Source organism: Etheostoma cragini, chromosome 11 (assembly GCF_013103735.1).
Source record: "Etheostoma cragini isolate CJK2018 chromosome 11, CSU_Ecrag_1.0, whole genome shotgun sequence".
Taxonomy (NCBI): domain Eukaryota; kingdom Metazoa; phylum Chordata; class Actinopteri; order Perciformes; family Percidae; genus Etheostoma; species Etheostoma cragini.
Window position 1 is genome coordinate 10,003,026 of NC_048417.1, and position 15,281 is coordinate 10,018,306.

A 15,281-nucleotide genomic window follows, 5' to 3' on the forward strand; every position below is an offset into this window, starting at 1 on the left:
CCGAGCCTCAGGGTGAGGATAATTCCCCTTAAGACCTCCCAAATTCTGGATCCTTGTTCAGCCACCCTTGGGCTCACATCAGGGGGTAACTATACATTCTGTTTCCTTTTCTCCCTTTAGACAGCATACCACCCTGGGAGAGAACACACATGTTGTACATAATACTTTCCATTTAAGCGTTGTTGCATTTCGATCATTGCATCCTTCTGATTCTCAGTGAGAAGAAATTGCATCTCCAAACTGGAAATGTATTGGCCAGTCATTCTTCAACCTTACAGTATGTATGCCTACAATAAAGCTGAGCTCAGTACGAACCATGCAACTCCTCATAGTGCCATTTTGATTGAACAGAGATCTTGAGTCCTGATGATTCAGTATGTTTTTGCCAGCTAACTAGCTGAACTCCTCTCTGGTGAGTTGTACCTCATCAGCATGCATGATATCTACCCAGGTCGATACCTTTATGCCCACAAGCATAGTTGAAGTCAATGGAATTTTTATTAGGAAACAATAATGGGAGGAGGGGGTGTGAGGTGGAGAAAAAGAAAGCGAGGTGTAAGGAGAGGTAGTACATTGATTTACCCTTCATAGTTCGTTGCACTACATTTACCCAGCAGAGTGCTCAAATTAGTGCCCTCCAGCTCTCTCCCAATTAGTTTCCACAGAGACAAGGTGTAGAGCTAGTCACTGGCCTCATTACCTCTCCTCTCTCCTTCACTCTCTCCCCCTCTTTCTCACTGAGTAAACCACCCTCTAACTCTCTTTCTCTCTGTTTTTAGTTTCCCCCTCTCTTCAGCCTTCAGCCTCTCTCATCTCCTCCACTTTTTTTGCATTTCAGTCCTCCCCAGCCTTTATTTGTGCTTTCTCTGTCCGTTTCTCCAGTTCAACATTTATTTCTCAGTGTTTAAAGTGGGGAGCAGGCTGAGGAGAGTACATTCATCACTGGGCAAAGGAAGTGGAATTGGCTGACAGAGATTCAACCACCTGATGAAGAATAGATGATGTTTTTCTTTTGTCGCGTGACTCTGTGGAGCTCTGTAGTTCAGCCCAGTCAAGGATACTGTATGAAATTTCCTGCTGATTCAAAATGGAAATCCCTGTAGCATATTTTTGTTTTAAGATGCACATGCAACATACAATAATTACTTCTGATTTGTGTTCAGCAATTAAGCGTGTAATTGGTTCACAAGGTTTGTAGATATGTTTGTTTTGACAGCCTTTCTATCCCTTGTTTTTTTCCATGTTATGCAACTACAGAATAATTTTTGTATTCTGACAGGGATGTGTTAACCCTTACTTCTGTTGGAGTTTGAATATCTAGAGGTGGCATTATTCTAGTTGTCTGTCCTCACTAAAGGACAATATCCACTTTCGTTATAGACATTTTTATAACACTTATAGATCATTGTCATTTTGTCTCATCACTGCCCGGTGTCTTATCACACAACAGTGATAAGTATATACCAGTATACTTATACATGGTATTTACTGGTATAAACCAGTATATACCATGGACACATTTTTTGTTCCACTTAAAATAAATATATATCCAGCTACCCACCCTTTAAGCTACCTAGTAAAAATGTTTAGCTTGGAAAGTTTTCCTTAACAAAAGGGCTTGATAATGTTTTAGATATTTAACTGTCTATCATTAACATGTTATGTTATGCTACTGTATTGCCAGCTTTATTTAAACAAGGACAATGCATAAAGAACATTAACCTTGTTAAAAACAAGTACGGGGTTTTAGCAAATTGCTATTCCTGCCCCGAAGATTAGACCACTTGCGAGTGGTTGACCAATTTTTTGTTGCATTTTTATTTCTGAGCGGAGTGTAACAAAGTGTCTTAGTGGAGGCAGAGCATTATGAATGATTTTAAAGAATAAAAAAAAAAATTCAATGGAACATTTTACAGATTATATGTAGTGAGTATACTACAATAGTCATATTGACATGTTTTTGTATCATGTATTCCAAGAGCGTAATTTAATGATTCAAGTGGTCATAAGATTTTAATTGCCTGAGACTTGTCATACAGTAAGTGAAAGACTCATTGCATTTAAATAAATGTGATAAAAAACAAGTGAATATTTGCAAGGTAAGATTTTATAGTGTTACCAAGCTTTTTATTTAGCTTTTTGAGGTCAAGAGTTGGATCAAGAGTGACACCTGAGTATTTAATCGCGTTTTTGTTCTTTGTTTCTAAGTTTGTATCTATTGGAAAAGTACATAGTTACTATCTTTTCAACATTTAGAGCAAGACAAGAGTCATTTTGGAATTCTGCAACATCTTCCATTTCCTTTGATAATTTTGTGGTGACTTCTAATGTGTTTCCACATGTGTCATCTGCATATATCAATATTTCAAGATCATTGCAAACAGATGGGAGATTATATTTAAGAGCTGTGGTTCTATAATCAAGCCTTGTGGCATTCCCAAGTTTTTAAGGGTTGTTTATCTGCACACAATGTTGTCAGCTACTTATGTATGATTTAATCCAGTTGTGTGTAATTAGCAGTCAGCCAGTTTGTTGAGTAGTATTTGATAGTTTACTATCAAGCACCCCTCCTTTATATGTTTACTTTAGTGACTTAAAGCAAGTCGCAGCATGCCGTGCCAGTTTTTGTGAAACCTAATTGCATAGAGTGTAAAAAGGAATCAAAGTGTAAAATTAGTTGTTCTGCTACCACCTAACCAATGAACATTAACATGGCATGGAGTATGTTGATGTCTCTAGAGTTGCTTACCTCCTGTTTGTCCCGGATTTGTGTACATTATAGCCAGTCAAGGTACATGGAAAAGTGGTCTCATTAATAGATATTTTATTATTTGAGTTATAGGGGAGGTTATGCTTTCTTTGTGTTGTTTTTTTTTAGAAATGCAGTACTGTATATGTTCTTGGCATTTCGGTTGAATATGGTTGAGCGGATTATGTTTACCTTTGTCTCATTTGCCTGTGCAGGGATATAAGCAGATATAGCCTAACATGGCTACGTCTCAATTGAAAACAGAGAGTAGCAAAACAAATGTAGATTTTATATCTTAAAAATAGAATCAATTTCTTACAAATACTATGGTATGATCACTCTTGGTAATACCTTGGCCTTCCATTGGAGCAAACACTTTTTGCCTGCAAAAAAAGCAAACACCTTCTTGCTCAATCGCACCCCCTAGAGATTTCTCCTCCTTTCCCTCCCTCTATGTATAAACCCAGAGAGAATCTGGGTGAGGTGTCAGGCCATTGTACTGCCTGCAACAAAAAAGCCGCCCTGTCCCCCCCAGATCCAGATGTTCCTTATTGATCCCCCTGTGGTTTTGGCTGAATGTAACTGCTCTATCTATTTATCTAGCTATCTATCGCTACCTCTTTCTCTCTCTCTCTCTCTCTCTCTCTCTCTCTCTCTCTCTTTCTCTTACAGCATGTCTAGTCAAAGCTGGTCAAAGTGCTGTTTCCACTCTGAAGTTTATAATGCATCTTTCTCCCTCAATCCCTCCCTGATGTCCACAATGCTGTCTTGCTCAGCCCCTCTTGGCTGTTTCTGGTTACATTAATAATGTAGCATGCCTCACTGTACGATGTTGCATTGGGTTGCTGTGGCACCACAGAGAGGCTGTCTACCTTTCTGGGAGACGCTGCAACTGGTTGCCAAGGAGTTGGTTTCAGGGAGAAGGCAAAGAGGAGGAGGAGTGTAAAGTAGAGGTCTGGCAAAGAGAGACATAGCAAGAGAAAACGGCAAAGACAAAAAGAGTGAGAGGAAACAGACTGGGAGTGAGAGAGAGAAAAATAGAGAAAAATAGAAAAGACAGAAAGCATATCAGTTGGAAAAAAGGCAGACTGAGCAAGAAAAGCCAGCACTGGCTCATATTAAACCGTTGCTCATCATGCTCTGCACAAATCTAAATCTGAAATAAATTTTAAAACAAAACACACAAAAAACAGACAAAGCAGGTGGGATAATTCTGAAGGCAGGTTTAGTGTAAGAGATACAACACAGGTATGCTGTTTGTCAAAAGTTCTTCGGTGTAATGTGGTTGGTACTGCAGAGTTATGTGGATTACACAGTCGTTAGAAATGTTTTTACTGAGCTTACTAGTTAGTATAAAATGGCCCTTGAATTCCCCAAAGAAATGGCCAAGTTTATATTTTAACTTTCTTTGTAAATTATCATGTTTTCACATAAGAAAAGAAATACCATAAAGTATTTAGATGTGTAGTTTGTAGACTGTACTGTGGCTGGAACATGTCATTCACTGTGCATAGTTATGGCATTACAAGCATAGACATGGTTCCTGAAGGAATTGTTGGATTGAGAAGCTTGTCAATTTTGTACTTAGAGGTATTTTCCTATAACCACCAGGTTTGAGGGCTGTGTTCACACACATATTGGCATATACAGATCCACCATAACTGCTTGATATGTATGTGAAAGCTGACTCTACGCCTTCCAGCCCTAACACAATATTTTTGACGTGGTTAATCTGATTCTGTAGCAAGGGTAACGCAAGCAAGGGTTGTGTCAGAGATGTCTCTTTTTACCAGTGAGCTGCTCCTACATCAATGAGATTGTCTTTATCTGCCTGCTTGCAGCTTGGGCTCTGATTCTGCCCTCTATATACGGGCGCTGGGTCGTGGGAGGCATGTGGGCGAAGGTGCGTGGCATCCGGCCTAATGCACAGCCTGGAGAGAAATACTAACACTTCATATTCACTGTGACTTCAACACTGCCACAGTTGAGGCTCTCACATTTGGATAGAGATTTTTAGTGAATGAGTCACAGGTTTGAAAGATATTTAATGGGACATGGTCTTCTAATTTAGTGGTGGTGTAAAATGAAAAGAGTCAAATGCAAACCGATTGCAGACATCCATGTAGCATTGTCAGCCGCACAAGAGAATGGTGTGCTGGGTGTCATCTATCTTAGTATCAAAGTACTGTTTATGAAAGTCTTACCACAAACTGCCTCTCCTCATACCCCAGGACTGCCTCGTGTTTGACTCAAGATATTTCCCGCTGTATCACATTCCACTGTTGTTCCGTTATTCTGGACCGGTTCCCTGCCTCTTACTGCCGAAACGCTCCCATAAACTCACATCCAACCCCGAAGTCCTCCCTCTGCAGGGGGCATTCCAGAAGTGTTACTTTTCTAAGCTTTTCACCACATTCAAAGACACACATGTCTTTACATACTGTACACTGTGCTGTTACCCTTGCCTTAAAAATACAAGAAAAAACAACAACTTGTGTCTTTAATACTGTAACAAACCATACAACAGGAATCATACACTATTTTAACTCAGATTTGTTTAATTGCATACACCTTTGGCTGTACTACAGTACATAAATCAGTAATACCCAATGCTGTATTGTTCTTGTTCTAGGACATTCTGTCAAATGGAGATCTACTATCAATGTGATCTTTTTTACCCAAGATGTTCACATATGCTTGCTTCACTTCTCACTTAACTTCATAAATGAAGTATGTTTCCTTAACTCAGTTAATTTAAAGTGTAAGGACATTTTATCAAGAACATTTGTTAGATTGTTCTTGACTTTTTCATCATTAAAGGTAAATAATATGTCTTCACTTCATACTGCCTCATGTCTGTTGGCTGTTTTACACTGTTAACTTCTCTATTGACAGTTCCCTATTAGCAGTACACGTTTGAGACACTGGTGTCTCTTATCAGTCAAGGCAGTGGAATGATATCACAACTTATTATGCTGTTTACATTAATTACTGTATACTCTAATTGGATGCAGGTAGTAATTTGATATTTAGTAGTCAGTGACATTTTGTAATGAGCAAATCTCTGTGTGATTCAATTTTTATTTAAGATACAACAAGCCTGGCAAATGCCTACCACCCAAAGGTTTTAACTCATCCACCATTTTAACATTTTCTCCCCTACATCTGTAAAGGAGCAGATATGGTGGTCAGTGTAACTCTTGAGGTGTTCCCAAGTGAACTCTGCACATCAATTATTCAGTTCGATCACCTAGCCTTCCTTCCTGCTGTAGAGGGACCTGCTTTGCTGTTCAGGCAGGCACAGACAGGGAGGATGGGGGCAGCCCTGTAGATAGCCTGACTGGAGTCGAAAGAGGGCTGGAACAGGAGCATTCATTGAAGTTTCCCCAAGAGCATAGACATAGGAGAGGATAACAAGACCCTAGGGTGGCTGGTGTGGGCCCTCACTCTTCAAAAACCGTAAATGTATTCCCCTTCATCCAGACATATCTACAGTCTGTGTCAGCAAAACAATACACACACACACACACACCTAGCTTTGTTGGAACATAGACTTTTCACTTTTTGTTTTACCTTATACTTTGTTCATAGCTTGAAATATAGGATAAAATAACAAAACATTTTACAAACTGGTTCTTAATTTTTTTGTGACTACCAATCTGACACAGTAACATTTTACTCTGGAACTATCTTCCTATGCCAAACCTTTGCAAGGCAACCAAATACCACCATATTATCCAAAAACACATATCACAAACCTTCTTTTTGCTGACCTAAAGAGGTTTAGTTTCTCACCTTACTGCAGTGATGTAGAGGTGTAACCAAGTATGTGGCAGTACACTGTGATGTCAATCTTAGGTGATACTTAGTTTAAAGTGCCACAGAGTCAATTTCTGACCTGGTCTTGCGTGCTTTGCCAGACCCTCCTTCAAAGCGTGCTGAAGGAGGTTCTGGCTCCTCCACATAGCATTTGTGGATGGGAGGAAAACATGCTTTGGTTTAGTGGCATTTCTTTAAACCAATCAGAATCGTCAAGGGCGGTGCTAAGCTCTGCACAGACCCACTGCAATATAGTTGTGGAAGAGAAAACTCAGATTGGACAGATAGTCTAGCTAGCTGTCTCAATTTACCATGCAGCGATCTGAGGAGTAGTCAACAATAGTCCTCATTTATCCACCAAATTCACACAATGAAAGCGGAAGAAAATGGAAAATATGTGCATCCGGTGGAACTTTCTGCGGCACTAGAGCAATCCCAGAAGTCTAACGTCAAGGATATAGACTAATTGTGACCTAACCCAACCGCACCAATCATTGAAGGTGCTACAGATTTCAAACTTTCAATGAGGGCAATGAAACACTGCTTTTCAGTCTGGAATGCAGTTCAAGATTTTGGGATACATGCTTATTTGCTTTCCTGAACCCATGTCTGTATGGTAATTATGTAGGCTAACTGAAGTCAGCAGCCAGTTAGCTTAGCTTAGCATTGAGACAAGGAAGGCTTATGTGCTGAACTATTTTTGGTTGGAATTAGTTGCCAAGCAACCAGTAGAGCCTTCAGAAGGTTACTGGTCCTAGCTAAGAAACCAAAGTACTGTTTTTTGTTTTTGCTTTGTTTTTTAACTTTGGACAAAGCCTGGCTAGCTGTGTCACCCTGTTTCCAGTCTGTATACTAAGCTAAGCTAAACAGCTGCTAGTTATCACTTATAAGTTACTCTTCCATTTTGTAAAATAACACAATAAATGTCATATTTTACTTTAAAAGCTACTTCCTGGCTCATCTTTGACCCTTTTGTACTCAAGAAGCACAACATAGTTTCACAATGCAGAGCATTTACGCTCATTTTTGTTTATTTAGGTAAACTGGAGACTTGCCTGGTTTTCAGAAACTTGTGTTACCTGAGCAATGCCAAGCCATTGGTGTCAATACATCCCCATGTCCATGCAATCGAATGCGGAGTGTAAAATTATATTAAATTACATTTAGCTGACACTTTTATCCAAAGCAGCTTCAAATTAACATTCACACATATTCACACACCAATGTTGCATCATCGGGAGCAACTCAAGGTTCAGTTTTTGCTCTAGGACACCTCGGCATGGGACTTTAGATTGTTAGATGACCGCTGTACCACCTGAACCACATCAGAAATAATTGAAATAATGAGCATAGTTAAAACGGACCGAGGAAAGCAGACTCAGGTCTTGTTTTTATTTTAAGCCCATCACCAAAATAATTTTAGCTATGATACCACAGAACAGAGCAACCAAAAATTGGCAGAAGTCGTTAAAAAAAAGTGTCCAGCAGTTGACTTGGCGATCCAAAAACTCTCACCTTTGTGTATTGTGCAGATGTACAGAGAAGCATTTAAAAGAGCCATAACTAACTGAATGACTCCTAAGGGAGGCTGTTCTGACTGACGTATGTGTCTTTGGGGTCTAACTGCACGGGACTGTTGTTCTCCCTTGTCTGCCTGCCTGGCCTGTTGGGCCCAATACCACGGCTTTCCAGAAAGACCCCCAAGCGATGCTGCATTCAGCCAGGCTGAGCAGTAAGCTGAAATTAAAGCTGTTTCACTGTGGTTAGTTAAATGGTTGGACAGTGAGAGCATGGGGTGGCCCCGAGTCAAGGCTAAGGCTGTCTGGGCTAGTGAGTGGAAATCTCAAAAAAGGCTAAGGGTTGGGGGGAGAAAGGTAAACATGCAAAATAAAGGATTAGGGTACCTGGTTAGAAGGATTCCTGGGATTCTGATGAGAAGGAAAAGATAAGAAATGTATGTAGTTGTTTTCTGTAGTACTTCAAATCTACTGTGCTGTCACTGCTCGTTCGCCTGCTTGGATAGCAGCACACTGGGAAGGAATGCATTACATAAGATATTTGCTCAACAGGACATACATAGTGTTAGCTTGTCCAATGGTCATCTAAATGGAAACAGGAGCGGCTGAAAGATATTTGCTAATGTTTTACAAAAAAAAAGTATATATATGTTATCCAGATGCCATGTAAAAATATCACCATCTATCATCTAACAATTTTAATAATTGCTTTCAGTTTTTCCAATTGTTCTATAATTAGTTGGTAGTAATACAGCTGGAAAAGCTGATCATGTGGTTTTCTGAGGGTTAGTCGCCTGTGGCTGGACTTTAGCCACAAAGTTGGAAGTGTTTATTGAATTATGTAACTGCTTGGCATAAATCTGGGCTAAGGAGCAAGGGGTGGATCTCCAAGGTCGCCCCTCCCATTGCTTGCTGGGTTTGACCCTAAGTCCAGCCCACATTCTTCACCCTCTGTTCACTGCGTTTTGAGGGGATCTGTGTATTTTTCACTGGCCATTCTCTCAAGGGGGCTCGATACATATTATCTAACTGCAAAAAAATGTACAGATGATTTAATCCCTGGGCCCTGAAGCACACACCGAAAGTATCATGTATGATTGTAATCACAACATTGCATTTGCTTTTATTTTATTTTTTTACGCATGTTGGATACTGTACAAGAGAAACATTTTCCTAATGTTTTAGGCCACAGTGAATTGGCCACACATAATGACTGGAATGGAGGAGAGTGTATTCCTAAGCCAAGTTCCTTTAAATCCACAGGGGTTCATGCAATGTATGGATCAGTCTTCCAGGAGAAAACCGAGCCAAGACATCTGTGTGAATAGCTGATCCCTTCTAGAAGAACACTGTGAAGAGGAGAACCAGGATTATCTGGTCACATTGCATATCCCAGGCATGTATACTCTGCACAATAGTACATACCCTGCCTCGCTGATATCCATTAAGTGCTCTGTGTCAAATTTATAATGCAATTTGAATAATGCATCCCAATCGGCATCACTGTTAGAAAGAGACAAGTATTTTTGAGGTGGAACTCTTCTGTGGACAAGCATTTATAATCTTATCTGAAATTGTGTAGTAAGGGAAACTTTCGGTGAGAATGTATCTTTCCCTACAATAATTCACACTGTGTGGAGGTTTTCATTATCCACTATCCACTCTTATCCTGTTCAGTGGGATCTCTGTGCCCAGTTGAGAATCCCACTAGCCTGAGGGTAAGAGGATGGTAATGGGGATGACAGGAAAACAGGGTTAAAATATTTCATTGCATTATGTTTTACACTTGCAATAATGCAGTGAAAGTGAAGATTATTTCATCACCGCATGATTGCAAATTACAACACGCTTGTAATTTGACTTTGTAGTGTGATTAAATCAGCGATTTAGGCAATTGTGAATGGCTATTGGGAGATACAATGAATTCATGCCTGAAACTATGACATAAAGCAGTACTGTGCTAGTGATTTACTAGCACAGCTAGCTAGCTGAGATTTGTCAGTGGACATAGAGGTTCAATTTGATATTGCTGCATGCAGAATATCTACGGTATATTTGTGCAAATACATGTGATGCGTACATGACAAGAGTCTGTGTTTGTACATGCAGGAGCGTACAGGAATGGAGCTTGTGTTCTCACATATGTGACCTCCTGTGTCCTAGAATGTTGCCTCCGCCCAACCACACCCCCGTTACACACACATAGACACACACACACCGCACAGACAAACACACATACACACGTATTCCACCCTAGACAGGCCAGGTTGCCAGAGCTACACAAACTCCCACCCATTAGCGGCAGGATTCCAGGATAACCATGGCAACCAGTCTCTCACCCCCGGGGAGACGAGCAGTAGAACTGAAAGGCTCCATTCAATTTCCACATCCCAGTACAGCACTCACAAAAGAACACACATGCACACTTTTTCACACACTAATACACACTCACTGACAAGCACAAACACACACTGACTGACAAGCACACACACACTCACACACACAGACATGGACACGTCCAACGCAACCCACTTGCTCTAACAGCCTCGCAGTCACTCCAGCCTTCCCTGCCTGCCTCCACTGGGGTGAGTGGGAGCTTGTTAGAGAGACCGCACACTACATCCTCTCACCCACGGTTCTGGACTGCACATACACAGCGCACCAGTGAAGCATTAATTACACCTCACTCATTGTGGTTATACACACTAATAGAGGAAGCCGACAGACTCTTTATTTCATACATAAAGATTACGTTTTCTCTCTCTCTGTCACATGGCAGACACAGGGAGTTGAGATTCGTATCATGTAGAGTAATTTTCTTTAATTTTTTTTTTACATGATCTCTTCTGTGCACAGACATTAAAACACAGGTTTGAGAGAAATTATATACATAGAGCACGGCAGAAGGAAAAATTGGTATATAATAAGTGCGGTTACAGTATAAATTTAGTGGCTAATACGGATGTCTTTATGATTGCTGGTGAAACCTCCACCAACCCACTTGAGTTAGGGAAGTATGCTTCCCAATTCTTCTGTGTCTCAAACAGCCAAATGTACTCGCTGGGTATAACCGAGAGGAGAAAGAAAAGGTCAATGACGCACAGTGGGAAATCAACTTCTAAGTATTACAGATAGCATCACAGGAAATGAGGTAGAGAGGCATTGGGGTGGAAGAGAATTGGTAGGAAGGGGTTATTATAAAAGGAGCACATTATGAGATCCTGAGAGAGAAAAATGAAGGAAGGCAATGAGGAGGTATGGGCAGAAAGACACTGTCATAGAAATATAATTGATGGACAAACAGAGTTCAGAAGCGCAGGGTGTTTATTATTTCCTGTTCACATTAGAGCCTACACAAACCATTAGATGTGTGCGCAGCTTGAATCAATTTAAAAATGATCTATTCAAGAAGATCTTGAATGGCAAGCATACAGCACTCAACCTCTTATCAGCACAATACTTGTTTTCTGTTATCTTGATGGCAGATAGTGAGGAGGTGAAGATGTACGAGGGTGCACAGCAGTGTCTTGTTAAGATGGATGGACAGGTGGGAAGACTGGCATAGAATGGGTCAGCAAATATACGAAAAGGGTGTGATGTTGTTTTGGAAACAATGCAGGGAGGGAGGAAGTGAGATCTGGAACAAGGGAGGGAGGAAGGGAGCGTGAAGTTAGGTTGGCACTAATGACGGGTACGCCCAGGGCCACACAAGTACAGCTGTCTACCCTCCCAACGTCAGCCATGTCAGAACAACATAATAAAACCCAGTGTGTTAGTCTGTGCTTACAAGAACAGCTGGGTGGCTTGGTGAAAAGGAAAAAAAGTGAGAGAGGAGAATTGTGAATCACCAAATCCTATCATCTCGGCCTTGAGCTTGTAGAGTTCCTTGAACAAAACCCAGTGATGCTCAGGGAGAATGGGTTTAGAAATGAGCTAGTGGTGGGGGACACTTACACCCCTGGTAGCCTCTGCTTGGACAAATCATTTTGCCTTCAAAAAGTTTCAAGAGGCTAACGTCAGAGTGCACTGAGTCACACACATGCAGGCTCCGCCCACCACCTTGTCTTTGCGTTGGTGCCCTTAGTGCCCTTGTGAAAAGGATGTGCGTAAAAACATTGCATGATGTCAAAAGTACTTCACCAACCTCACCTCACATCAAAGAGAGTCCCTCACCACTGATATCATACACATGTCCTACAGGGCTTAACCCTGAACACACAAACAGATAACGTCAGCTCAAAGACTTGATCTTTACATATTATTTGCACTTTTATTGGACAGACCTACAGCACATGTAGGAGGATATCTGCCTGTCTGACTCATTCCTTTTCTGTCTGACCACCTCCTCCTTCCAGCAATCTCTTTGTCTCTCGCTGTCTCTTTCTCCTCCTCTCTTGCATGTGTTTGTCTTACAGTTTTTTTTCGATTGCTTAAACACTATTATGAAAGCAGGGACCGGTTTTTCAAAAAAATACACACAATTAGCAGAACCACACTCCCAGAATCAGCAGAACACCTCAGACCCTTTGCAAAATGAAACACTCTTGCAAAAACTATGCAGTAATTTATAAAAAAACTAAATAAACATATGTTGACTTAATTCAGTTTGAACCAGTTACACACTGCTGTTGCCAACCCAAAACACTTTTAGCAATTGTACTTGAAAATGAAAGTACACCGAGAAAGTGCAAATACACAACAAGTTCACCAAACACTACACAAGACCAATACTGCAGACTGAGGAAAAGATCATTTATTTCTTTTCATATACCCAAATCATTCAACATGTCAACATGGAGAATCACAACAAAACATGCCCCAGTTGTCATACACCTACAACAGTAGTGAGCATAACATTGTTAACTCAGCAAACAACAGACAAACATAAAATACTGTATCCAGCATAGGTTACAATTACAGAAAAAAACTAAAGTACAGAAAATACTACACATTATCCCTTTGTTTAGCAGGATCTGGCCAGAGAATTTCATCATCACAGGCGATATCCTCATTTGCAAGACAACGTGGGAAGAACCATCTTGAATGTTGAATCCATCCTTGCACAGCTACAAGTCAACCTGTTCACAGGTGTCCTCCGTGGCTTGAATGAGGGGTACCTCTTCCTCTACCTCCTTCTCCTGTGTGGATTCCCCCTTTTCACCATCCCTCTTCTTCTGACTCCTTTCAGTTTGGTTGAAGGTGAACTTACCTGCTCCATTTTCATGGTGCTTAAACCTGAAAGTGTGTCTACAATTAGGCAACCATGTGTTTACACACCTGATGGCTGAGTTAAACAGATTGTTCCAATCGTTCCAATCACCTGGGGATTTGTTGAGGATCTCCAGGTGGAAAATGGCCTCAATAAGATCTTCTAGTTACTTACGGTGTTTAAGCCTCACCTCTTTTTTTTTCTTCTTTTTTTAAAGTGTCAGTGTGTGCACCAATACTGCCCAAGATGTCTGTGAGCACGGTCATTGAGCATAGAGACCAGAGGGAATAGAGGGTTAGGTTAGGCAATTTAAAGTTAATGTGTGTTTTGTATATACATATATATTTGCAATCTCCATTTGTGTTTGTGTGTATGTGTTTGTGTGTGTGTCTAATGATGCTGAGTGTGTTTTTCAGGCCTCCAGAGGCTACGCAGATGAATGAAGCATTGGATCAGGTAAGCCGGGCGATACTCCCAAGCATGCTCTGCAGATGGTCCCGGGGGATTTTAAGTAGTGTATCTGCCAGACTGTTGGGGGGCAGGGTGGGGGGAGTAGCTCTTAACAGAAAAGAGACGAAGATGGTTTAGACATGACATGCGTGTCATTAATCACAAAATTCTCCAGGCAGTGTTCTGCTCACAATGGAGGGAACCAAAGGAATGGTCTTGAGTAGTCATTGGGATACGGTGTGTGTGTGTGTGTGTGTGTGTTCTGTTCTGTGTTACTTCTGCGGCTTAATTATTGCCAAATTCTCTATTCCTTCTTCCTTTCCTTGCTATGGTCATTTACCATGAGCCCCTCTGGCAGCTATATCCATGACAGGTACAGCGAGAGAAAAGACTCTCTAGGAAGCAAATCTGTCACCGTGCTAACTAAAACATGTCAGTGCGGTGGTGGTAGTGCTGTGTGTCTGTGTGCCCCCTTGTGCGTTCCTGTGCAGTGTGGACAGCTGATTGGAACCCAAGGCTGCTGCAGTGGAGAATTTATTTCATAGCTTTTGAGAAGGAAGAGACAAGGAAGGAGCTTTGAAAGACCTGGAGCAGCCAGTGTATCTGCAAAGTAGGGGGATAGGGGGAAAGATAGGGAGAGAAATCAAGGCAAAGCTAAACTATGAAACGCAGTCAAATGTGAGTGTGTGCATGCGTGTGTGTGTGTGTGTGTGTGTGTTCCTGGCCTCCAGGGAGCCAACTCCTCTCTCTGGACTAGACTGAGCCCACCTGAGTCTCTTTCCCACCCCTCCAGCTGTATCCTTCTCGACATCTAACCCCCAACCCCCATCACTCTTATCTCCATCCTCCAAAGTCAGTAACTCACCATCTCTGCAGCTAAGCCTGCTGCTTAAACGAGCTCATTCACTGTACAGTGCTGATGTATTTCTACAGTTGCGAAATGTTTTTGTTTTTTGCATTACAACCACATAATTGCTTTGAATTGTATTGTGGATAACTGTGCTGCAAAGTAAAAGTTCAGCTATTCCATGACCTGGAATGCTTTACAGTGACAGCTGTAGCCCAGTGTTTTCTACTGAAACAACTCCAGCTTTTAGACTGCGCCACAAGCAGAGCAGTATGAATTCCCATATAAGGCAGGAGAACCCTTTCCAACTCCTTCTCCCTCCTCATTCTCCTCCTCCACGCTCCCTCTTCTGCCCCTTCACTTTCAGCAACCAGCTCACACTGTCAGCTCACTCTTCCCTTTCTGCAAAGGCCAGGTCTAATGCCCTTACAACAAACACACACACACACACACACACACACAAACATATATATATACATATACATATATATATATATATATATATATATATATATATATATATATATATATATATATATATATATATATATATATATATATATATATATATATATATATATATATATATGGTCTCTAGCTGGCTGGGGGCTGACTGTGAATGTGTGCCCGGGCCGGGGATGTAATGATAGTGAATGCTTGCTAGCTGGCTGGCGGCTGACTGGCTGTTGT